General features: G+C 41.6%; 1 protein-coding gene across 1 annotated transcript in view; it reads right to left on the bottom strand.

Moving 5' to 3' along the window:
- The window catches only part of DOCK2 (dedicator of cytokinesis 2), an 816002-nt gene that overhangs the window by 699945 nt on the left and 89791 nt on the right, over nt 1-26266 (bottom strand). The window lies entirely within an intron of this gene.

The following is a 26266-nucleotide window of genomic DNA, read 5'->3' as shown; positions in this document are numbered from 1 at the left end:
AAAAGTAGCAGCTCTGCCATCAACTTTTGTCCAATTCCAGCAGCCCTCACAAATAATTGGAAAGTGGGATTCAGGCTCTGTCTATGGATAGACCTCAGTGTTGTACTCTTGTGCGTTATGTGGCTCCTGGCAGCCAAAGAGGACAGCTGCATAAAGATGGCGGAAAACGTGAGGGACACCTCGAGGTAAGTAAAATTAATTTCCCCTGCACCCTTTGGCCACCGGAGCCACATTGGATCTTTCAGTTTCTGGAGTCTTTAAATATGCAAACAACCCTGAAATTGACAGATCCACTTAAATGACAGATCCACTTTAAATGTATATTAAGAGCCAGTTTCTGAGATAAGTTATTCATCCGCCAGATGAATTTCCATTTATAATGCGGAATCGCATACATGCTGTAACATGCAGCCATGTTCACAGTTTTGTTAACCAAACTATCTGTAGCTGCTGTCTACCGAACATACATGAACACAGCTGCAGTTCATATCTCTCCATGGAGAAGGGAAACTCTACACAAGTTGGATGAAAATGATACATCAAAAGATTAATTAAAAAAAAACTCCTTCCATGCTGTGTCTGGCTTATAATCGCAGTCAGTTTTCATAAACTGCGCAATCTTATAAAGTTATTATGTTGATTAATATTAAATTAATATTAAAGTACAGGGATGCAAAGTGACCTAAACTTTTGAAAGCATTATATTGATAAAACAATTTTAAAAAGAGTGCAATGTTTTTGTATATAGTTATGCTAATATGTTGTTTGTATCTCTCTTTTTATCCTTTCCCCCTCCCCCACCTGTCATACAATATACAGATAGCTCACTCCACCCCCCGAGTCGCCTTATGTCACCCAATATTTGTCCAGGGCTCCCTACAGGCATGTAATGTATATACCCCCAATAATGTTAGCCACGCTTGTAGAAAACTTAAACTTCATCTGATTCCACTGGATGCTTACCTGCTGGGGATGCTGGTCTGGGGACCAGGGTTGATAGTAACGGGAAAAGGAGACACCTCACAATTACTTATTGGTGGGTTGATGAGATGTGCACATTACAAAAGGATGCTCTGCCTCTAGTTCACCATGTTATACTACCTACATAGTGAAACATTTATACATACAAAAAACCGACCCAAAAAATATAAAAAAGGACTAAACAAAACACAAAAAAACACACACACAAAAAATATATATATATACAAAACATAAAAAATCTCATTTTAAAAAATTGCATCATTAGTTGGCCCCTCAGTTTCCCCCCTCAAACACAAGCATCCACGCTATATGGCAAGCTGCCAATATTTCACTATAACAGAGAGACCCTTCATATACTTCATATACTCAGAGTCCCCCCCACTTAAGGTCTCAAAATGATACTCACTAATCTATCTTTTAACTCCAAAGGCCTCAACTCGCCTAACAAAAGGAGGCTGGCTTTAAAAGAAGCTAAGGCACAGGAGGCTGGCTAAGACACGGGCTAAGATTTTGTTCCAACGCCTTTCCACATGACTTACACTATTTCTTTAAAAAGAAAAAGCGGGGTGTGTCAAACTTGATTGGTGGTGGTGTCTCCTTTACCCTTGTCAAAAAAAGGTGTGATAAAAATGGTATATCAATAATGAATCCTATACTCTTGTTAATGTATACGGACCGCACTCAAATCAAGGTGAATTCTTAACTAAAATTCTAGCCATGGTGACCCAACAAAAGTTCAGGGATGTCATTATACGGGGTGACACACATTTTATTCTGGAGAGCACGTTGAACACGTTGAACACTTATTCCACATGTAGGATCTCCCACACCACTGCAAAAAAGCTGCGGAACGCAACTGAACACAGATGCACAACTATACTCTAGCATGCCTTCATAGACCACTGGAGAATACTACACCCCGCAGACTGAGACTATATATACCACTCATTCATAAAACATACACCAAGATTGACAGATTTCTCACACCGGCTTCCATCACACACAAAATCCAAGACGTTAGAATAGGTTTGATAATGTGCTTGGACCATGCACCTATACTCCTGTCACTCCATGAACGATTTCCGAATACTGGTAGAGGCTCTTGGAGGCTTAATGATACTCTTCCCCTCGACCCTGCTACAGTCTCTTCTATCAAAGAAGCGTTAAGCGTTAAACTTTTCCACTACCACGACTCCTGACATAAGCATTGAACATATTTGGCAAGCACATACAGCAGTGATTAGGGGAGTGCTTATTAAGACAGCTAGCTATGTCAGAAAAAATAAAATTCAAGCATACACCTCTTTGATACAAGAACTGACAGACATTACGCACAGAAACAAAATGAGTCCATTTCCTACACTGAATGATAAACTACTCAAACTACAAACCAAACTTCGGGAAATGGAATTGGAAAAAACAACCTACCTGCTTAAACTATATAAACATAAATTATTTACGATGGGAAACAGATTGGGAGCCTTACTTGCTTCCCAACTCAAATCATGCTCAAAAAGTACCAAAATCGCATATGTATACTCTAATACTAAGGAAAAGATTATGAACAAGATATAGTAGACACGTTTGCCACGTATTATAGTTTACTATATAATCTCAAAGATGATCCAGCCACAAATATCCCCTCGACACAAGACATCACTAGATTCTTAGAGACACTAAACCTTCCCAAACTACTCCCAGTTGAACTAGACAGCTTAACAGCTTAAGACACAATCAAACACCTCCCCAATGTTTGCATCTGAAGGGTTAAAACCTGGGGGACCTGGCACCCAGACCACACCATTGAGCTGAAGTGTCCCTTTAACTAATTTCATTTCAGCTAGTCCACACAAGTTTTGTTTCCATGTATCCCTCTTAAGTTTCCATACTTCTATACTACGCAAGAGTATGTGAAGAGTAGTTAGGGTTACCACCTTTCTTGGAAAAAAAATACAGGCCTTACTAATTTGCATAACTAATTATGTATGCGTGACATACGTGTAAATCACAAGGAGTGACATAAGAGAAAATCACCAAAAAAAACTATTTACAGTTTGATTCTGCTGTATATATAGATTGCTCCCAGTGTCTCCCTGTCTCCCAGGTCTCCCAGTGTCCCCATGTCTCCCAGTGTTTGTGTACCCATGTCACTAGGGGACACTGTGAGACATGGGGACACTGAGACACTTGGGGACACTGGGAGACTTGGGGACACTGAGAGATATGGGGACACAGACCCTGGGAGACATGGGGACACTAAGACACTGGGAACACTGGGAGACATGGGAACACTGAGGCACTAGGAGACATGGGGACATGGAGACACCAGGGAAACTGGCTTGAAGACACTGAGACACTTGGGGACATTGTGTCCCTAGTGTCTCAGTGTCCCCATGTCTCCAAGTGTCCCCAAGTGTCTCAGCATCCCCATAGGTCTCCCTGTGTCCCCATATCTCATAGTGTCCTCTAGTTTCTTAGTGTTCCCATATTTCCCTGCAGCCTTTACGCCATCCCTCACTTCCCTGAGCTGTAGGCTGTCTCTGCAGGCTGGAAGCTGCTGTCTGGACTCTCTGTGCTATGTAGCTGCTCCCCCGTGGATCAGTGAGTAGAGAGATGCAGTTGTATGCTGTAACTTCCTGTCCCTGCCTCTCTTCACAAACACAGCAACCCCTACTGGCCTGTGCTGGTATTCCAGAATAATATCTGCTTATACTGGGAAAAATAACGGCATTTGTATTGCCGGTATTACTGCAATATTGGCACTGGCTAGGAAGCCTCAAATAAATACCGGCCAGGTGGCAACCCTAAGAGTACTGTGTACAAAAATGTTTTGTTTTTTTTAATTATTATTTTTTTTAATCTATGGGCCTATTCCATGGGCATGGGCCTGGAGCTGCAGCTATGTTAATCCAGCCTGCCTCCTGACTCCTGATCAGCAATCCATCCACATCTCGGCTGAACTATTAGACTTACTAACACAATACGGAAACCTATCTTACTTTAAACTAAATCGAACAGAGACACAAGCCATGCCAGTCGGGCTCCAATAGATCCTAGTAGACACACTCAAACAGAAGTATAACTTTGACAGGAGGAATAAGACTATCACATACTTAGGAGTACAACTCACACCTACTACGGGGGATATCTTCACACACAACTTCAAACCATTACTCACCCAAAGTACAAAAGAATGCCAAGCGTGGAAATCAGTCCAACTCTCATGGATGGGCTGAATCAATGCCATCAAATGGTCATACTACCAAAGATACTTTACCTATTTAGGATGCTACCCGTGACTATCCCCCCTCCTTTTGCCGACAACAGCCTTCGTTTGGAAAAAACATAAGCCCAGGATTTCTGCTCCTTGGTTGCAGAGGTGGGAAGAGGATGGAGGGATGAGGCTGCCTAGCCTTTCTGCTTATTATAAGGCTTCTCAACAAGAGGAGACGATGAAACTACATACACCACACAACATCCTCCAAATTAAAGGGGCCATAGTCACAGGGCAAAAGGCTGGCAAGTAGTCCCCTCCAAAACCCAGTGGCAAAGTTATTTTCATCACATTCATATCACACCTAACATTCACATAACATATTTTCCCTCCTCTCTCCAGCTATGGAAAGAACCTAAGGCAAGTAAGTCGTGTTATGGCTGCTATCAGCTTATCAGCTACAGTTACACGCATTCCAGCTTGCGAGGAACCATGATAAGCCATACAGACATACAGAACAAGGCATACAGAGACATACGGACACAGTCATACAGAGACATACAGACACAGTAATACAGAGTCATACTGACACAGGCATACATACACAGGCATACAGGGCAGGGCCAGATCCAGAACCTAATCTCGAGAAGTGGGTTGGTAGTAAGTTGTAGTGGGGTGATAGGGTCTGTAATTGAGAAGTTAGGGGCTGTAGTGGGGAGGACGGGCTGTAGTTGATGGTTAGAGGCTGTAATTGTGGGCTTAGGAAATGTAGTAGGGGATATGGGCTGTAGTATGGGGCTTAAGGACTGAAGTGGCTGCAATTGGGGAAAGGGACTGCAGTGTGGGGGATATGGGCAGAAATTGGGGAAGAGTGGCTATAGTGGGGAGGATATGGAAATGTAGTGGGGGTTAAGGTCGGTAGTAAGGGAATAGGGGCTGTAGGGTCATGGGGTGTAAAAGGGGGGTTAAGGGCTGCATGTGGGGTAATAGAGGCTGTAGTAGAAGGAATATGAAGTAGGGCAGTTAGGGGCTGTGGTGGGAGGCACAGGGGCAGTAGAAGGTGGGCAGGGATAGTAGAGGGGGGCAGGAACAGTTGAGAGGGGGCACAGTGTCTGTCGGCATGGGCTGTAGAGGGGGAGACATGGGCTGTAGGGGGGGGGCAGAGGTTGTAGTGGGGCCACAGGGGCTGTAGGGGGGCCACATAGGCAATATGGTGGGGGCACTAAAGGTAGGACAGGGGCTTTAGAGGGGGAAAAAGTACAGTAGAGGGGAAACGGGGGCAGTAAAAGGAGGACAGTGGCAGTAGAGGGAAATACAGGGGCAGTAGAGGGAAATACAGAGGGGGACAGTGGCAATATAAAGGGCGCAGGGACAGTATAATGGACAGTATAATTAATGGGGGGGCAGGGGCAGTATGGTGGGCACAGGGGTAGTAGAATGGGACAGGGACTGTAGGGGGGGATAGGGTCAGTATGTTGGGGGCAGGAGCTGTTGAGAGGGGCTTCTACAAAAAACAAAAAACATTTTGATCTAAAAAGAAAACAAAAAACTAGAAGGTCTCCCGGGTTACCTTGGGCCAGGGAGGGGGGAACTTATCCCTCGTGGTAGGTGGTATGGGCCAGACAGGAGCTGGAGGCTGGAGATCCACTCAAGACTGCTGGGGAGTCTAGGAGTGGAAGTCATACCCCCTCCTTCTGACATCATCAGAGGAGGCCAGCTGACTTTCCTTCACATGGTGCTGCTGTTTGCAGGCTGCAGGAAGAGTAAGATTTTTGCAAATTTCTGTTAATATAGGAGTTGCAAGAAGACAGAGACTGCACGGCACTCACAGAGTGTCTGGATTAGTTCTTCCATTCTGCCCCCCATATCTCTCCTTTTGGACCCTGAAGGGACTGTGGACCCTCCTAGGGCCGGTGCTTCCCTGCATGGAATCAAGGAATCTCCCCTGCCGGCCTGATCTTTCTCTTTTTGTCTTTCAGGAGATGATGTCACAATAGACCCCTGCTTCTTCTCTTCTTTTTCCTCTGGACCATAATTAAAATCTAATTCCTTCTGAAGCTCTAAGTCATTTAGAATTTGTTCAAACACTTTCTCAGAAGAGGGTGAAATCTGCAGGTAATCGTAGTAATACCAGTGCTGCTGACTGACCCTCCTCTACATCCCTCATACTTGTATTTGTATACTTGTATACTTCTCTGAATATATGCAGTACTACCAATAGTAGCACTACTCCTTTGCAATATAGGGCTGATGCTGACTTATAGGTTCTGGTATTGGCTACACTGCTCTTTGTACTTGTGAGGGTGCTACTGCTGCTACTCCTGGTTGCTTCAGTAAACAGTCTACGCTGCATTATGCAGGAACAGAGTACAGAGACAGAGTGTGTCTTGATCAGTTCTTCCATTCCGGCCTACAAATCTCTTCTTCGGCCCATGAAGGGACCTTGGCCCCTCCTAAGGCCGGTGTTGCACTGCATAGGCCGGCGGTGGAGATTCATTGATCTACCCTGCCGGGCATTTGCCCGGTTTTCCCCGATGGCTAGTCTGGGCCTCTCTGTAAGAATAAAGAGTGGCAGGCTGGAGAGAATCAGTGGTATAGAATGAGCAAAGAAAGCATGAACAGAGAAACTGCAAGTTGGGGGGAAAGAAACAGAGTAGAGCGATGAAAACTGGTGGAAAAGAGTAGCTAAAGGAACACTATACCGATTGCTAAAATAAAACTCCAGACCCATAACAACTTTATTGGTCCCTGGCTCAAGCTTACCCACCCAAAGTGTTGTATCCAGTGCCGTTTAGCCTCCTCTCCTTCCTTTGCTCTCGAATTCTTGAAAGAGCAAGCCTCACTCAGCCATGAACAGATGCACTGCCGATTGGTTGAGAACGTTATTAGCTTTCCATTCAAGCCATTTTTTAAATGTGGAGCTACTGATAGTTTTAGAGCATCAGCGATGCCTCTCTCCATGACAGTGCAAGGCTTCTTTTTTTCAATAATCCAAAAGCAGGGAGCAGAGCTAAACGGTGCTGGATATAAGACAGGTATTTTCTGGTTCTTTCATTTCAATTAAGTTGTTATAATGCCCAAATTGTTTCTTTAAGACTGAGGAATGAACACTAGGAAAGAAGGGACAGCTGATAGACTAAATTACAAATTTTAAGAAATTGCAAAGTTTAGACCAATATAGCTGAATTAGAAGAATTCTCCAAGTTCAGTTTTCAATTCACTGCAATTCATTGTTTAGTGAATAAAACTCTGAGAGGCTGTATTCATGAGAGGACAGCAAAATTGATCTTTGCTTAGAGTGGCAAAAATCCTTGCACTGGCCCCTAAACTAGGATGCACACTTGGGTTAAAATGTAGACATTTTGCACCAAGTAGTTCAAATCGTGATATTAAAATAGAGGGAGAGATGCAACAGGTTTTATCTCTATCTGGCCCAAGGGCTTAGTTCTATAAAGAGATTTTTGCTTATGCAATTCTTAAATCATCAATATACAATCTCTTTCTTTTTATCTTTTGAAATACTGTATGTCATAAATTGCTGACAACATATTTTTTTAAGCCATATGTTACATCTGTTTCTACATTTTAATTTAATTAGTCTTCATTTCTCAATTTGATCTATCATACAGCATAGTTCTGGTTTTCCTTAAATTAAATGTGCTAAGAAACCTCCTTGCATGTCTTGGAAATGGTTCAGCTACTCTAAATGACTGGAGAAATTGTTTTCCAATTCCAGTGTATACAATGGTAGGGATAAGAATAATAGTTGTAACAGCCCTAAGAGATAAAAAAAAAAAATAAAACCTACATGAAATCCATATTTTTTTTTTTTGTTACATGAAACTATGAATATTGCTACTTAAATGGAAGCAACTGGGTTACTCTTATAAGGTGTATAGTTCCTCTTTGTTTCTGTTAGCCTTTACATTTGCGTTCAGATTGTTTGGTTTGTATCACAGATTTCTTAAGACATAAAATATACATGGGGTTTATTCATTATAGCAAATTCAGTAACTTTCAAAAAAGTTACTGAATTTCTCTGAGGGAGTTGAATTGTTGGAGCTTTGGCCCAAAGATTAAAAAACGGGAGCTAACTTCGGAGCTGTAAAGGCAACCATAGTCCTTCTTCCCCAATAACCCACAAAACAAGGTGATTCCCCAATACTCTTTAAAAGTCACCATGTTTCTCCTTGCCTATTGATACCATGGGCCCACCTTTGAAAAGATACTCTACAGCCCATCTTTTACAAAGGGACTTCAAAGCATGGACCAGGGAACAGATATGGTTCACCCCACCTAATGACGGGCCTGCTGTCATCTTTTCTTTTTTTGGTCATGCTCCTTCTAGTAAGGTTTACCATCTGAACCTGCTGTAAGCAAGCAAGCTAGAACCCATGCTTATTCTTACATAAAGAAACCTAAAATGCATGTACAATATTGAATATTTTCAGTGCAAGTATGAATTATGCTGAAGGAGCTGCATTACACTAGACTCATGCAAGAAAAAGCACTTCTCTCTAGCTTGAATACTCACAGCAGGAATTAACCAATGCGATTTAAGGTTCAATCTCCCTAGCAACGACCATGGCAATGGGTCTCTCTTGTTTTCAAATGAATCTCTTTTCTGCAGAGATATTTGCCTGAAAATAGCTCAACCAAACTGTAACCAAAATTTAACCAAGTTGCAGCAGAATTTTCTGCAATAAGGAACTAATCTAAGATCAGGGTTAAGGGAGACATAGGGTTTAAGTAATGCTGCAGTGTTAAGGTGGTTGTGGGTGTGGGGTGAAATGTGGGGTGATGCAACCCCTATTTGACTGTTTTCTTTTACCTTACTCATCTCACTCACACTAATTCCTGTGCTCCCCTTTCCTACTTCAGATCTCATAGTTTAGATAGATAAGAGTGATATTATTTTTAAATGTGCTCAACATAAGAGAAGAAAAAGTGAGGGAATGTGGTGACATTCTGTCATCAAACTAACATGGTGACCAGGGGTCATGTGACCAAGTTCATGTAGATCTTTCTTACAGGGGGATAAGCTTAACCTTTGATATGGTAATTCAATACCTTTATAAGTCAGGAAAGAGATAACCACTCCCCCTCTATCCTCATTCCTCTCTGTTCTTTCTTGGCTCTGCTGCAGAGCAGATGTGCAGACGCCATGTGCTATCTTGGTGAACCATGTTATACTCTGTTGCTTCCTTTTCTTCCTTGGTGGATGTGATGTCGAACTTGCAGCAGTGAGCCATTACTAGATGTGAAGGCCTAACCGTGGGTGAGATCAAACGTGTGGGGAAGGGGATTACTATATAGATAGATAGATAGATAGATAGATAGATAGATAGATAGATAGATAGATAGATTTAAAAAGGGTTGTTGCTCCGTGGGTCTGGGCTGTGTGTTTGTGATACATTTATAGTATTGTGTTGTTGCCTTCTAAATAAATACCTTTTAATGTAGACGAACCTTGTGTGATATATATATTAATTTGGTGATACACCACAGTGGGCAGTATTATGGTATCTTTCAATTGGGAGCATGCTAGCTCCTGCAAATCTCTAGGCCTTTAGGCTTGTTCCAGTTGCTAAACTGCTAAAACTCGATTTCTAAGCAGGGCTATTACGGTATATAGCAGACCGCGCTAAAGCTAAATTGCAGCCTTCTCATCGGATATTGACTATTTTGGAGCAGTTCTTGACTGTGCAGCCTAGTCTGGAGTGCCAATGTGTGCAGGTAGGCGGCTGGTCCCTTGTACTACAGCAATCCAGTAAGCCTGAGTTCCTGCAACACAGCCCTGTTTTCCCCCCTTTTTTGACTGGAAGGGTTATTCCGGTCCACCCTGGGGCATCACTATACTCACCATCCTCCGGCTACCAGTTGCAGTCCCCACAGTTGGGAGAAGCAGAGTGTGCTTGGGAGACAGCTTTTAGTCAGGCTTTTGCGGCAATAAGCGACAAATTCTGGGTGAAACTGGAGCATCAAGCCCAGAGGGGAAGTGGCAGCCACAGCCTGACTTGGATTCCAGTGCATGAAGCGCTTTCGACTCTCAGGAATTCGCATGAGCCACATGCCCCCCAATAGAGTCATTTTGGGCCTGACCAAAGGCTTCGTATGGCACATAGAGGTCAATGTCATTATCTGATAAGGGGACGCCTCCATCGCAATACAAGGCCTCCTGGTTGATACCTATTGAGGTTTTTAATCTCACTAGATCATGGTTCGTCAACCTGGTCCCTACCGCCCACTAGTGGGCGTTTCAGGATTCCAGGTGGGCGGTAGGGATTTCCAGGTTGATCGGGCGGGCGGGTGTGAGCCGGCGGTACCCGTGCGACTGGGTACCGCCGTGACCATTTGCGGCTCCGGCCCGCCCGGTAAACCGCCGGGGCCGCCTTCCAAAGTGTCCATCGGGTGGCCCATGCTGTCAGGGCCACCCGATGGATGCGGATTGTAAGGGGGCCCGGTCAGCGCTGGGCGCTTTAACAGTGCGACCGGGCCCCCTGTGATGACATCAGAGCTGGGAGGAAGTGATTCCCCGGTCACTCCTCCCAGCTAAAACTGAGAGCCGCGCGGGAGGATCACCAGGGAGTCAGTGTGAGAACTCTGACTCCCATCCACCTGAGCTAAAACTGAGAGCCGCGCGGGATGATCACCAGGGAGTCAGAGTGGGAACTCTGACTCCCATCCACCTGAGCCACCACTGGACCCCAGGGAAAGTCACCCTCCTGCACCTTAAAGGTAGGAAACAGGAGGGTGACTTAAATATAATGTGTGTGTGTGTGTGTGTTTGTTTGTGTGTGTGTGTCTTTGTAGGTATGTCTTGTGTGTGTGTATGTGTCTGTCTGTGTATATGTGTGTGTGTGTCTGTATGTGTCTTTGTATGTATGTCTTGTGTGTGTGTGTGTATGTGTCTGTCTGTGTATATATGTGTGTGTGTGTGTGTGTGTCTCTGTATGTATGTGTGTCTTGTCTTTGTATGTATGTCTTGTGTGTGTGTCTGTCTGTGTGTGTATGTGTGTGTGTGTGTCTGTATGTGTCTTTGTATGTATGTCTTGTGTGTGTGTATGTGTCTGTGTGTGTGTCTGTATGTATGTGTGTCTTGTCTTTGTATGTATGTGTCATTGTATGTGTGTCTTGTGTCTGCATGTGTGTGTGTCTATGTATGTCTGCATGTGTGTGTGCATGTCTGTGTGTCTGTTTGTATGTATGTGTCTTGTGTGTATGTGTGCCTGTCTGTGTCTTTGTGTGTGTGTGTATGTATGTGTGTCTTGTGTGTCTGTATATGTGCCTGTCTGTGTCTGTATGTATGTCTTGTGTGTGTCGTATGTGTCTGTATGTCTTGTGTGTGTCGTATGTGTCTGTCTGTATGTATGTGTGTCTTGTCTTTGTATGTATGTGTCATTGTTTGTGTGTCTGCATGTGTGTGTGTCTATGTATGTCTTATGTGTGTGTGCATGTCTGTTTGTATGTGTGCCTGTCTGTTTGTATGTATATGCTGCGAGACTAAATATTTGATATCTGGTTCGATTTTCGTAAGGAACAAACGAAGGTCTCTTTCAGTGATATTCAGACGACTTCTCTGTTTGCGCATAATATGATTTCTCATTTATGCGTCAGCTCATCTCCTCTCCCTCCTCAATTCCCCTCCCCACCTTTTTTTCCCCTTTTTTCTATTTTTTAACCATCCTTATAGCAATGCCCAGTAGGAAGGCTGAGCTAGGTAGCCCACTTACTATAGTCCACTATAACATACACACAAGACACACACACACACACAGGACACACACACAGGACACACACACACACACACAGGACACACACACACAGGACACACATACAAAGACATAGACAGGCACACATACGTGTGTGTGTGTGTATGTGTGCCTGTCTGTGTCTTTGTATGTGTGCCTGTCTGTGTCTTTGTGTGTGTGTCCTGTGTGTCTTTGTGTGTGTCCCCTGTGTGTGTGTCTGTATGTTATAGTGGACTATAGTAAGTGGGCTACCTAGCTCAGCCTTCCTACTGGGCATTGCTATAAGGACGGTTAAAAAATAGAAAAAAAGGGGAATAAAAGGTGGGGAGGGGAATTGAGGAGGGAGAGGAGATGAGCTGACGCACAAATGAGAAATCATATTATGCGCAAACAGAGAAGTCGTCTGAATATCACTGAAAGAGACCTTTGTTTGTTCCTTACGAAAATCGAACCAGATATCAAATATTTAGTCTCGCAGCATCAACCTCAAGGATCTCATTAATCACTAGTAAAGGTAATTTCAATTTACTTTATTGTTTTCTCATTAAACGTTATAAAGTTAAAAACCTTATAAACCTGCATTAAGTAGAAATAAAAAGATAAATGTACGTACATTTATTTTTTTTAAAAAACACCCCCCTTTCTTAAAAATATTCCGCATTTGCGCGAAAACTGGTGGGCGGTAAGGAAATTTTTTCAACCAAAAAGATGCATTAGTGGGCGGTAGGTAGAAAAAGGTTGACTACCACTGCACTAGATCCTGAGAGAGAGGCCCCTTTGGTTACCTCTATCAGCAGAACTGGAATACAGGAGTCCTGGGCAGGCCTGAGGGTGTCTTTCCAGCACTAGGAGTCGGCTGAGAAGCAGACACATATGCATTAAGAGTCGGAGTAGAGGAATCTTTTCAAGTCTACTTATACATACCCGACAAGTCAAGTCTACTTATACATACCCGACATTATGATATTTATATCCTATGTGGCTCTTTTAGATGCTCCCGTGGCTATATTTTTGTTTAAGCTTTATGTGTCTTATTTTATTTTAATAAATCTGTGACAGTGCTGAAGCCTAGTCCTATGTGGCTCTTTTAGATGCTCCCGTGGCTATATTTTTGTTTAAGCTTTATGTGTCTTATTTTATTTTAATAAATCTGTGACAGTGCTGAAGCCTAGTCCTATGTGGCTCTTTTAGATGCTCCCGTGGCTATATTTTTGTTTAAGCTTTATGTGTCTTATTTTATTTTAATAAATCTGTGACAGTGCTGAAGCCTAGTCTAGTCCATAGATTCCATCTACTGTATATCACCTTCACCTTCTATAGATTACTGTCCATTTTATTCTCTTCATTTAATTTTAAATAAAGGCATGACTAATCTTTGTGACTACACAAAGTCAATCTAGCATCCAATAAATCTCATTCTGATTGCCTCTATTGTTTTCTATTAAAAAAAAAAAAGTGCAGTTATTCTCATACAGAAATAACCAAAACTGCACCTTTTTTTTATTTTTTATACAAAACAAGAGTGGCAATCAGAATGATATTTATTGGATGCTAGATGGACATTGTGTAATATCATAAAGCATATTTGGACATGCAATAGCATAAAGCATATTAGTATAAGGCAAACAAACACCTTATACTAAAACGCTTTATGATATTATTTGCCTTACTTATGCTGTTAGGGCATCAGAGTCTGTTCTCTGCATGCACATCAAAAATAAAGTATTAAAAAAAAAATGGGAGCAAACATTTATAAGTGCCATATCTCATGACTGCAGCAGATGTGGATCAAATATTTGAAGGCAATTCAGTAGCATTACCTAATTAGAAAACATACATAAAAATACAGCTGATTTTAGCAGTTACCAATGTGGCAGGAAACTGGAAATACTAACACCACTAAAATAATTCCATGTTACTTTTGTCAATACCCAAATAGGTTTTGCATAACAAACTTGCAGTTGAAATGGTTACATTTGGATACGCATAAGCCATTTGTCATTTAGTGAATAAACAATAGATGCATCTTGAAAGTAAAGCAATTATGTAGACACATTAGTATATTTAACTGGAATACTATGAACTTGGTTCACATCACTTTTTCAATAACATAAATAACTAATAGTAGTGATGAATTCAAAATGTTCCTGAATATTTACTTGCATTCATTTGCAACAACCCAAAAGTTTTCACCTTCAAATATTTGAGAGATGTACTTACAGCCATCATCATGAAGATGTACATACATCCTTACTAGCTGGACAGGAGTGTACTGGTTGCATAATCAGGGCTGGATGTACATGTCCGATGCTCGTAGGCATAATATTCTAAAATGCACACCCTCCCTCCCCAAAATTAGTTTTTACAAAAATATGATAAAGTGGGTTTTATGTGTCTTTTTTTTTTTGGTGAATTAACTTTTTATTGGTTACAAGGCAAGAATTAAAGTGCATTACCTTATTAACTTTAGAAAACAACATTGGATAACTAATGGCGCAAAACACAAAGCAATATATTCTATTGAAACAACACAGAGAAAGGTGTGGAAATGGATGGCGCTTGTAGATATAATGGAGGATAATTTCGAAAAGCTGCTATTAAACACTCATGAGGTTACTCCAAAAACCACTCTCCACATGCAAAAAACAGACAATAAACCTCAAATGGGTCAGTGTAAACACTTTCTCACTGTTGGTAAGAGTGTAGCGCTAATAGGTGTATTTACAAAGTGCTCAAGAATTCAAATATACACTTACCACTCAGGGTAATACCAAAATGTTTACATAAAAAAGGAAAAAACTGAAAACATGCATAGGGTGATATTGTAAGACCTATATTGAAATGAATTTAAATGTATACAAATAAACTCACATTTATTAGAGCCTTTTATATGGATATAGGCTCTAAACACTTGAGTATCCGTGCCTTTAAGGTAGGCAACGAGACCGTATTGATTCAGCTTGCTTTTTCCTCCCCCCTTTCAGCCAATGTAAAAACTCCAAATAAGATGAAATAAAAGAAAAAAAGAGACTTCTGGGTGCAGATTGTTTTACCCTCAACATAACATACAGGGATATAATTTCTAATTAGTGGGGTAATAGCTGCTTGATCTAAGGAGACATCTGACTGCTATTTTGGGGTCAAGAAGGATTTTTTTCTAGTTTGTTGCAAAATTGGAAGCGCTTCAGACTGGGTTTTTTGCCTTCTTTTGGATCAACAGCAAAAACATATGTGAGGAAGGCTGAACTTTATGGACGCAAGTCTCTTTTCAGCTATGTAACTATGTAACTATGTAACTATGAGGTGAAAATGTTGTACAGATGGTATATGGTTCCAACCAGACTATCCAAAATGTATCCTTCAAATTTTTCTCTATGTTGGAGATGTTTGCAGCAAGACAAATCTATAAAACATATTTGGTAGAGCTGCCCAAGGATTAAGCAGTTTTGGAATATAGTTTTTGACACTATCAGAAAAGTATTTGGGGTGATAATGAAAAATAAAACCATCGCCTTTTTACATCTTAACTGGGATGATAATGCCAGAAAATCTTACACCTTGATTACATACTGGTTAATGGCAGCTAAGGTAGTAATTGCAAGATATAGGAAGCAAGCCCTTGTTTCAAGAAAATTCAATTTAAAAAAACAATTGATATATCAGTTGGAAATGGAGGACATATATTTAATTAACCCCTATATTAATCACAAACAAATCTCTACTTGTGGCAATCTTGTTCATTTGGTTAAAATTCTATAATTTGAGACCAGGATCTTCTAGGCTATATTTATCAGTATATGTACCACATTTTAATATGTGTGAATGGCCAGATTTAGCTCCACAATCATGATGTCGATTGTTGTATTTTGTCCATATGCTGAACACTTTCTATACAGTGTAGTCTTCTTCTCTCTGTGTCATATTTATATCTGTCTATGTATTCTTGTTATTTTCAATTATGTGAACATTTACTTTGTATAATAAAAATTATTAAATAAAACATTTTCAAAAAAAATAATAAAGTGCATTACCAAAGGAGACACAGGTCCAAGTAAACAACCATATTTTCGTTTTTTCCTTTTTTGTTATCTGGTCATGCAGGACCATGTTAGCTAGGGTATAAGAGTCTGAGTGGTATAGAATCATGAATGTATGCAGGTTAAAAAATAATGTAAGTGGTTAGGGTAAATGGAGGTTTATTGCTAGAGATGGATTATTGTCAGAGTTAAGATCCACATCCTTGCAGAAGTGAAGGCATTGCTGGCTACCTTTAGTCTCCTACAGGACTCACTAGATCTGTGCAGTAGGACACACACCTCACAGATGTAACCCAGAGCAACACCATTTATACCGAAGCGATCCACACCGGACTTTTCTGCAGCTGTTGTTACCTGACTCACCTTGTGGGGAAGCTTGTCTATGCTTGATATGGCTTTACTTTGTTTATTCTTGTTTAACCTAGTTTGATACATAGTCTGTTTTTGCAATATGTATTTTTGTGCATTAACTGCTCTCAGCTCGATTGGTATATTAATAAAAAAAACTCTTACTCCCTCCGCCTTTAGATGTCTCCTAGAGCTAGCCACAATGACATGTCTATGCATTCGACTCTTAACACGAACGTAATGTATTTCTTTCTTTATTTATTTATTTATAAAATATTTTATCAGGATGGATACATTGAGATTTCTCTCGTTTTCACGTATGTCCTGGGTCCACAAAACATTGCATTGTTACAATAGGATAATTGCAATAGGATACAATTGCAATATGATACAACATTACAAAAATACAGTATACAAACTATATATATATATATATACATACACACATATATACATTTAATACATTACAGCTAATAAATATATTCAACCATGACAGGTGCATTCTGTGCTGATATATATTGCCATAGATCTTAAAAGATCTTAGATTGAATGAAGACTCGACTGTGTCCCTGAGGTTATTCCATAATTGCGGTGCTCTGCAGGAAAATGAGAATCGAGCCACTTTATTTTTGTATTGGGGTATGCTAAATATTGTGCCAGTACTGGATCGAAAGCTATAGGAGGTGGGAACAGCCGGGGAGAGCATTCTACTCAGGTAGGAGCTTTCCAGAAATACTCTAATGTGCAAGGCTGGAAAGATGAAGAGTGCATTGGTATTCCAGCGATAGCCAGTTTAGCTCTTTTAACATGTCACAGTAGTGGGTAAAGTAATTACATTCTAGTACAAAGTGGCAGAATGACTTATATAATGTATTAAGTTTATTAAGGTGGGTTTGCGGTGCGGGTGCATACACTACATCCCCATAATCAATACCCGGCATTAGCATTTGTTGCACTATCTGTTTCCTTACTGTAGGGCTTAGGCAGGATTTGTTTCTGTACAGGGCACCTAGTTTTTGGTAAAGTTTTGAAGAGATTTTTTCAATGTGAAGGCCAAAGGATAGATTGGGGTCTAGCACCATACCTAGCTGTCAGTGTGCTATTTGAATTTGTTCTGATACACAGTTGTTGATTTTGTAGTTTACATAATTTAGGTACAGTTCCAAAGATCATTGTAACAGTTTTGTCAGTGTTTAGGAAGAGTTTGTTATCTGCTATACACTTTTCAACCTCTGTGAATTGGTTTTGGAGCACAGCCTCAAGTTGCGGTATCTTGGATTTACTAGCGTAGATTACAGTGTCGTCTGCATACATATATACAGTGGAGGATTTGCAGATGTTAGGCAGATCATTTATAAATAATGTGAATAGCAGGGGGCCGAAATACCATACGATCGAAACCAGGTTAGCGGACGATCACCAATGCCTGAGTTTTTAAGTTTTTGCAAAAGAATTCCTGGTCTACTGTGTCAAAGGCATTAGCAAAATGAAGGAAAATAGCTCCAGTTAAGTCTCCTTGTTCCATGCCAATTTGAATGTCATTGTAAACTTTTAAGAGGACAGTCGACGTTGATTGATTTGGATGAAAGCCTGATTGATCAGCAGTCAGATAATTTGATCATTGATAATATTCACAACCTTTCTTCATAACTAAAATGCTCCATTCCTTTTATCAATTTTGTAGCTCATCTCTGCACTTTTTCTAGTGCCATGATATCTTTCTTTAGAACAGGTGCCCAAAATTGCACAGCATGTTCAAGGTGTGGTCTTACCAGCGATTTATAAAGAGGCAAAATTAAATTTTCATCTCGAGAATTTATGCCCCTATTTATACATGACAAAACCTTACTGGCCTTAGCAACGGCAGATTGACATTGCATATTGCAACCTAATTTGTTGTCTATAACAATTCCCAAATCCTTCTCGTGTGTGGTTATCCCTAGTTCACTACCATTTAGGGTGTAAATTGCTTGTGCATTCTTAACCCCCGAAGTGCATAACTTTGCATTTTTCTACGTTAAATTTCATCAGCCATTTTAGTGCCCAGTCCCCCAATCTATCCAAATCCCTCTGCAGCAAGGCAATATCCTGCTCACATTTTATTACTTCACAAAGTTTTGTGTCATCTGCAAACACTGATACATGGCTTTCAATGCCCATTTCAAGATCATTTATAAATATGTTAAATAGAAGCGGTCCCAAAACAGAACCCTGAGGGACACCACTTACCACTTTTGTCCAGCTTGAAAATTTACCATTTATGACAACTCGCTGTACTCTATCCTTAAGCCAATGTTCTACCCAAGAACAAGAATATTCATCTAGACCAATTTCTTTTAGTTTGAAGACTAACCTATTGTGAGGAACCATATCAAATGCCTTGGCAAAATCCAAGTAGATCACAACCACTGCAACACCCTGATCTATATTTCTACTTCCTTCTTCGTAGAATGCAATTAGGTTAGTTTTACATGACCTATGTTTCATAAAACCATGCTGATTATTGCTAATAACACAGTTCTTCCCAATGAATTCCTGAATATTATCCCTTAATAGCCGTTCAAATAATTTCCCAGTCACAGAAGTTAAGCTCACAGGTGTATAATTTCCAGGCAATGCTTTTGAACCCTTTTTAAATATAGGAACAACATCTGCCTTCCTCCAATCCTCCGGTACAATACCTGAAACAAAAGAATCTTGAAAAATTTAAATACAGAGGTTCACTTATTTCCCCACTTAGCTCCTTAAAGGGAAACTCCAGTGACAGGAAAACGATCCGTTTTCCTGGCACTGGAGGGTCCCTCTCCCTCCCACCCCCCAATCCCCGGTTACTGAAGGGGTAAAAACCCGTTCAGTCACTTACCTGAGGCAGCGGCGATGTCCCTCGCCACTGTCTCCTCCTCCGCGATGCTCCTCCCTGTTCTTCCGTCGGCCGGTGGGCGAGACTGATCCGGCCCACCGGCCGAGGAGACCTAATGCGCATGCGCGGCAATGCCGCGCATGCACATTATGTCTCCCCATAGGAAAGCATTGAAAATGAATTTCAATGCTTTCCTATGGGGATTTGAGCGACGCTGGAGGTCCTCACACAGCATGAGGAAGTCCAGCGACGCTCTAGCACAGGTTTCCTGTGCTATAGAGCAGGAAGTGACCTCTAGTGGCTGTCTAATAGACATCCACTAGAGGTGGAGTTAACCCTGCAAGGTAATTATTGCAGTTTATAAAAAACTGCAATAATTACACTTGCAGGGTTAGGAGTAGTGGGAGTTGGCACCCAGACCACTCCAATGAGCAGAAGTGGTCTGGGTGCCTGGAGTGTAAGTACTCGTGGGTGGATACCGTCAGGCCCCGGAGCTTTATTTACATTAATTTTCTAATAACTGTAGCACCTTGTCTCGAGTTATCCAATCACAAGTTATCTGCAAGTTTGTTGCAGCAATCATATGCATATATCTTGCCATAGGATCCTCATTAATATATACTGAAGAAAAATAGTTATTTAAAATTTCTGCCTTTTCCTGGTCTTCATTGATTAACAGACCCATCTCTGTTTTCAGTGTACCTACACTTTCATTTTTTGTTTTATTAGAATTAATGTACTTGAAAAATATTTTAGGGTTGGTTTTGCATTCTTTGACTATCAATTTCTCATTTTCTAGTTTAGCCCAATAGCCACTTTAATTGCCTTTTTGCAAGTATTATTGGCTTCCTTATATCTTATATAGGATGCCTCTGATTTGTCCAATTTAAATGCTTTAAAAGCCCTTTTATTATTTTTAATCTCTTGTTTTACTTCTCTACTAAGCCACATTGGTTTTAATTTGTTTCTTTTATATTTATTACCCAATGGTACATACTGTGAAATGTACCTTTCTAATATTTGTTTGAATAGTTTCAATTTTTCCGCAGTGTTTTTATCACTAAGGAGTTTATGCCAGTAGATATGTTGTAGAGCTGCCCTAATCTTATTAAAATTGGCTTTTTTTAAATTATACGTTTTAATATACCCCACGTGCTTTTGCTTTTTTGAGTTTATTTCAAAAGTTACCATATTGTGATCACTATTTCCCAAATGCTCCCCTACTTGAATGTTGGTTAAAAGATTAACATTGTTGTTATAACGAGATCCAGACAAGCATCCTTTCTAGTTGGTCCTTGTACCAGTTGTGACATAAAAGTGTAATTTAACACATTCAAAAACCGGATTCCCCTAGCTGAAGTACTAGTCCCTCTATCCCAATTTATGTCCGGGTAATTAAAATCTCCAAAATTAATGTGTTCCCCCGATTTGCAGCTTTACCAATTTGCTCTAACCCCTTGTCTGTAAATACAGTGATTGTTCATGGAGCCAGTACGCTTGAACATTGACCACAGTGAATCTCTAAACTGGTACATTTGAATGAGGTCAGCTGTAACCCAGGGCAGGTGTGTCCCTTTTAGTCGCACTTTACGCAGAGGGGCATGCAAATTCCAAACACACAAGACCTCGGACTAAAAAAATGCAATTGCAGAGTAACTCTGGTATTAGACCTAATCTGTGGCATGGTATGTTCTTGAGATCATATAAAAATAATTCAAAATTGCATTTTTTAATGACCTGGTGATTATAATCTTGGGAGGGATTTAGTGGCCTTTACTTTGCTAACTCTACGCAGTCCATGCAGAGCTAAAAAGAGAATAGTAGTGTGCATGCACTAAAAAAACACTAACATTTTCAATTCATGGCATGTTCTGCAGTTGTATGTTCTGGCATACTGACCTACCATCCACTAGAGACGCTCCTGGAGCTCCACAGAGTTTAATTACGTGAAACGACGCTGGACGTCCTCACGCTCTGCATAAGGAAGTCCAGCGTCAGAGAAAACAACATAGGAAAGCATTGAGGTAGTGTGCATGCGCATTAGGTTCCCCTGTTAGAGGAACCACAAGGCTTGAGGAGGCTGATTAACACACTAGTGTTAGGAATACATCTTTGAATTCCTAAAGTAAAGTGTTCATTTAAATTTAGTACTGGGGTACATGGTGTATTTACATTTTAAGAAGAGTGTAACCAAGGATTAAGGTAAAGGTTTTGTTTCAGGTTTAGGTTTTGAGTGCTTAAATTTAGGAGTAATGGAAGAGTTTGTTTAGGTTTAGGGAGGGATTCAATTTAGGGTTAGTGAAAAGTGGGTGTTTTAGGTACACACGTGTTGAGTTTGAAGGGTTATTTACAAGTTACTCAATATCTTATAATTAATAGTAAAAGTGCATTAGATGTTATACAGTGTTCATCAGGGACAATCCTGGGGTCACTGATGCCTGGGTGCAAGAATATTTTTGTCACCCTCAGGTAGACATGGCTATATTGCTTACTCCTTCCCTCACAAACATAACACTTCTAACCACAAATATTTCTATGGAACCCACTCCACCTGTTTGGGCTCCAAACTTCACCAAGTATCATGTCAGCCATTTCCTACACTGCCAGCTTTGCCCCCAAAAAGCTGACCAGTGCCATCTTTGTGCCAGCTTCCCAGTGCCATCTATGTCGCCATACAACTTTACCAGTGTTATCATTGTCTCAAAATAGCTAATCAGTGCCATCTTTTTAGGGGCTGCCCTGGGGAGGGTCTTAAAGCTGCAGGCGGGATAAGGGACTGTAGTAGGGGGGTTAGGGCTCTAATAGGGAGTAAGGGGCTTTAGTTGGGGGGTTTGAGCTGTAATAGGACCTAATGGGCTTTAGTAAGGGGTTATGGACTGTAGTAGGAAGTAACAAGCTTTAATAGGAAGTAAGGTGTTTTAGTAGGGGGGTTAGGAACTGTAGTAAGAGGTAAGGGGCTTTAGTGGAAGGGTTAGGGCTGTAATAGAAACTAAGGGGCTTTAGTAGGGGGGTTAGAGGCTGTAGTAAAACCTCTAGATTACCCCCTCCCTCTCTGAGGCTTGCCTTGGGCCATTCTGTTCCCTTGTGGTCCAGTGGGCAATGAGCTGTTTTGTCTGCTCTTTCTGGCCACCCCTGAACAGTGCTAGCCAAGTGTGAGGGTGGGGAGCTTAAAATGGTTGTGCCAATGTGCCTCTATCTGCAGAGCACCTGCAAGCTGTCAACCAGGTGCACCTGCCCAGGTACGGTTATAGTGTGCAGCACTTAATGCTATACCTGCTCCTTCTGCAAGGCATTTAAATTGTGAGAGGCTGATAGTGGGCAGAAGGGAAGTGATCCCTTCCACAGACTGGAGAAACCGGGATAGCACTGAGTATTACACCCTCTATAACTGTTACTACAGCTCTATGATGAAGCATCGGACTCTGACTGGACTAAAGAGAATACTGGCCAAGGCTCCTGGTACTTATCTCCCCTCACCAGCCCAGCTAAACTCCAAAAAGATACATTTTGAACAGTGTATATAGGCACCCCCACAAGACAGGCGCTTAATGGAACATCTGGCTCTGTGCATAATTCATTTTTAAATGAAACAAGCATCAAAATGCAACCTAGCGTAGTTTCAGATAGAGCTTATGTGTAACCATTACATTTGAATTCAAGAGATATATTTCATAATTAAGATTTTTATATAATCTCATAAACAGCTTGTCACGCAGAATTTTAGACTGTATGTTGTATTTTTTTTTTTTTTTTTTTTAACTGTTACTGAATTAGGGTTTCTGTCTACAGTTAGATGTCTATAAAATATATTATTTGCCATGAATCCTCACTCGCCATGATAAGGTTCAGCTAGTTAGTCGTAGGTTACCAGTAATATGAGGGTTCTTGACCTTACCTGTAACAAACTTAATATCATGGCATAAATTAAGAACATTGTAACTTTATTCTGTGAGTTTACAAATATTCAAACTAATATTACAGGCATGCTTTTTATTATACTAGGGAGAATTGCATATTATTTTATTTTATATAAAAATACAACATTCATCTGATTTATTCAAATAACTAAATATTTTAACTAATTTAACTGCTTTTTAAACATAAAGATTGAAACAATTCTCCTCTAGGGACAACACAGATCCATTAAATGATCATGACTGCTCAAACAAATAAGTATACGTTAACCCCTTAAGGACTGAGCCAAATGTACACGTTGTGATCAAAACAAAACGTAAACAAAACCTGGCATTTGCGATATATGTCTGTCCAACCGTAATTCACCTCTTTCATATTAAATGCACCCACACTTATTATAAATCATTTTATTCAGGAGAAACAGGGCTTTCATTTAACATCAAATATTTATGTATGGAACATAATTTAAAATGAATAAAATATAAAAAAATGGGGGAAAATAAGATTTGTTTTAATTTTTTTAGTTTAACAAGACATTTTAGCTGTGAATGTCATAATACTGTTTGCTTTTACTGCAATAAAATACACATATTTGTATTCAGCAACGTCACACGTGTAAACCAGTACCCCCTATGTACAGGTTTTATGGTGTTTTGGGAAGTTACAGGGTCAAATATAGCAAACTTCATTTTTTTTAAATTGAAATTCGCCATATTTGCTACATTGCCTTTGAGACCGTAAGGTAGCCCAGAAACGAGAATTACCCCCATGATGGCATACCATTTGCAATAGTAGACAACCCAAGGTATTGCAAATGGGGTATGTCCAGTCTTTTTTAGTAGCCACTTGGTCACAAACACTAGCCAAAGTCAACGTTAATATTTGTTTGTGTGTGAAAAATGCAAGAAACCCATTTGAACGCCAATTTTGGCCAGTGTTTGTGACTAAGTGGCTACTAAAAAAGACTGAACATATCCCATTTGCAATACCTTGGGTTGTCTACTTTTGCACTTTCACTGACAATATCATCGTTGTAATACATTTTACGGTTTTGAAACACAAATATTTGTGTTCAGCGATGTAAAACAGTACCCCCCATGTAAGGTTTTATGGTGTCTTGGAAAGTTATAGGGTTAAATATAGTGCTAGCTATGCCAGGCGACCCCAAAGCTGCGAAAGGACATAAAAGACACGTAACTATAACCACCCACACCGGGGCAGACAACCCCACACACACACGAGCCACGCACACAGATCTTTAAATCAACGGCCCACTGAGACTCCTGAGGTGGGGCAAGGGTAATAAGGGGAAAGGGGACAGATCTACACGGCCACAAGAGTACTGCTGACTCCTTCCGAGCCTCCTGCTCTGGGGTTTTTGATGGCCGTGAATTGGCATGGGACTACACTGACATTTTGGGGAGGGGGGTGAGGCGGGTGGTATCGGTCAAATGGCTGACTGGGGTATGGAAGTGGGACACCATCACTGTACTTGAATGGTTCAGTCAAATAGAGAATGTTGGGACAATAAATTACCACCCCACTGGCCCACTGTAGCTGACTTGCAGGCACCATGTGACGACCGGGAACTAGGGCCCCACAGAGCCAACTTTGGCTGGGGATGGCAACAGCACCCCCCCCCCATCCCCCCCTCCCCCTACTAAGACGGCTCTAGTGGCCCAGAGAAAGGGACAACAGGGACAACACGCCTACGCCCATGGGTAGACTGGGCCACGCTGACCACACAAGATAGGCCACATCCCCAAGGTACGCTGAGGTGCTTGAGAAAAGGGTCTCCCGACCGCTGACAATACAGGGGTCAACTATATCCACTGGCAAACGGGTAGCGACGGAGGACGCAGGTGACCCCTGAAGAGACAAGTTCTCCCACTAGCCGCCCACAGTCAGGGCGCTCTTTAGTGGCACACCACCCACTAAGCCACGGCAGAATAGTAGGGATTAACCGCAAAGAGAGACGGAGTGACAGGCCACGCTCCCACAGGACAGGGGTGTACAGTTCGTGGCAGGGGGACTCGGCTGGACCGACAGGTGCGGTCGAACCGACTCCTACCTCGCCCACACCTTTACCTTTTCATTGCATATTTGGTTACTGAGTTGGTATTATTGTTTACTGTTATTGTTGCATTTTTTTTTTAATTTTATTTACAGCCTCGCACGCTCCTCGCCCGAGGTGCCCCCGGCAGGAGGGCCGAAGCCCCACTTACTCCTACTGACCGGCTCCCACAGCCTTCTCCCCCCCCCCTCCCTTACCCATTACTCCTACCACACCCGCCCATACAGGCCACCGACGCAGTGGTGCCCTCACTATTCCGCCCCAGACCACGCACAAGCGAGCAGAGATCAACCTCCTGACCATAAACGCTAAAGGGCTAAACATCCCTGAGAAACGCTTGAACGCGCTGCGTCACTTCCATAGCCTAAGGGCACACGTAGTGCTGATCCAAGAGACCCACTTCAAAGAGGGTCAAGCTCTAAACTTGCAGACGGACGGTACACCCAGGGCTTTTTTAGCAACAACCCAGAGGGAAAAACCAAAGGCACTGCAATACTGATCCACAAATCGCTGCATTTCACCCCCACAGACACCCTCAGTGACGACCTAGGCAGATACATTTGTGTCAAGGGACTAATAGCGGACAAACCCTACACGTTCACATGCCTCTATACCTCTAACCGACGCCAACACCTTTTTTTGCGCTCCACAATCAAGACAATTGAGAGGTTTGCCGAAGGCTGCCTGATCATAGGGGGAGACCTGAATGTAGCCCTAAGACCGACAGTTGACACGTCCACCGGCGCCTCTTCATTACCCCGCCACATCCTCACAGCCATAGACAGGACCTTACACGACGCCCGCCTGGTAGACTGTTGGAGGGCGACGCACCCAACGGACTGTGACTATACCTTTTACTCGACCCCCAACAACACCTACTCGAGAATTGACTATTTCCTGATGCCACACTACTATTTGACAGATATCAGACGGACGGCCATCGGCACGGCAACCTGGTCGGACCATGCCCCAGTCCTAATGACGTTGACGTCCCCACTTTATAGACCCACTTGCAACAGCTGGAGGCTCAACGACTCCCTCCTGAATGACCAGGTGGTGCTGACAGAGGCCAAATCGCAACTTACG

Source organism: Pelobates fuscus, chromosome 3 (assembly GCF_036172605.1).
Source record: "Pelobates fuscus isolate aPelFus1 chromosome 3, aPelFus1.pri, whole genome shotgun sequence".
Lineage (NCBI taxonomy): Eukaryota > Metazoa > Chordata > Amphibia > Anura > Pelobatidae > Pelobates > Pelobates fuscus.
The sequence above is the reverse complement of the archived record's forward strand: the minus strand, read 5'-3'. Positions and strand labels throughout refer to the sequence as shown.